We start from the raw sequence: 1,227 nt of genomic DNA on the forward strand, positions 1-1,227 counted from the left end.
CCCTGCCGGAGCTTTTGTGTGGTGGACAGCCTTCGCCCCCGGCGTGGAGGGGAGTGCTTTCTGGAGGGCGCCATTTGTTCCTCCCACGATGGGCGCCGGTGGGGAGGCGTGTCTGCTCGGCCGGGCCCGGGGCTGCCTGGGGGCAGAAAGCACTCGCGCCACACCCTCAGCCGCCAGCTTGCCGGGTGGCGGCGCCTAGAGCCTCAGGCCGCTCGCCCGCTCCACGCCCTTGCCCTGCAGAGCTCCGGGAGTCCGGGCGGGGCAGTTCCTGCGGGAGGGACAGACTCCTCAGGCTCGTTCCTGGCGGCCGGGGTCCAGTGTGCGGCCGCGCTGCCCTTGAGCTCGGGTCAGCCCGAGCAGGACTGGTCTCGGCTGGCGGTGAGCCTGGCAGCCCGGGTGGCGCGCCCACCGCGGCCTGTGCCTCCAGAAGCGAACTACGTGCCAGGGCGGCCGGCGCCGCTGCTGAGGGAACGCGGGGCCCCTTCCTCCCCTTCTCGCCCCAGGCCCGCTGCCAACTCTTCTAGGCTGCCCCTCTCCCACCGCGGTCGGGGGGGCTTCAAACGCCACCAGCTGCGAGGACCCCGCCCACCGCGCCTCACCCACCCGCTGTCTGGGCCTCCCGGAGGAAATGCTCGGCTGCGTCCTGCCCGCGCCTCCCCGGCCCGGGCCTGACCAACTTGCCCTTGACTCTCACCAGTAACCCCTACTCCAGCCCGCGGCCCCAGCCATTCTCCAGGCCTGGGCTGTCCTCGGAGACGCCGGTGAATAACTTCCCACTGCCTCGGAACCGGGCTCAGCAAACCGCCTACTGCCTCACCCCGGTGCATTGTGCTTAATGGACATTCGAAGGAGGCGGCCACCCTTGCTGTGTTCTGAGAGGAGCCTGGAGAATGAAGGAGCCCGGGCACTCACCCTCAGTGAACCCCAGCAGTGGGAGGGGGGTGTCATTGTCATTCTTCTCCCAGAATTAAGGTTAATAGCGGAGTTCAGGTTCTCACCAAATTGATTTGGGGTTGGGGCCCAGTAAGACTGCTTTTCAGGTAACCGACGGGGGACCGAAACAGCCATTCCGGGTTGCGTGTTATGGTGAACAACAAATTGCATGGATGTTTGAGCACCCTCAGTATCTGTAACTAAAACCCTAAAATGCGGTCTCGCTGATTGAGTTGCTCCCTTCTGGGTTGACTGTAAAGGTGCTGGGCTGGGTCTGGTTCCTCTAGGAGGGTC

The sequence above is a fragment of the Colobus angolensis genome, unplaced genomic scaffold, assembly GCF_000951035.1.
Source record: "Colobus angolensis palliatus isolate OR3802 unplaced genomic scaffold, Cang.pa_1.0 Scaffold294, whole genome shotgun sequence".
Taxonomy (NCBI): Eukaryota; Metazoa; Chordata; class Mammalia; order Primates; family Cercopithecidae; genus Colobus; species Colobus angolensis.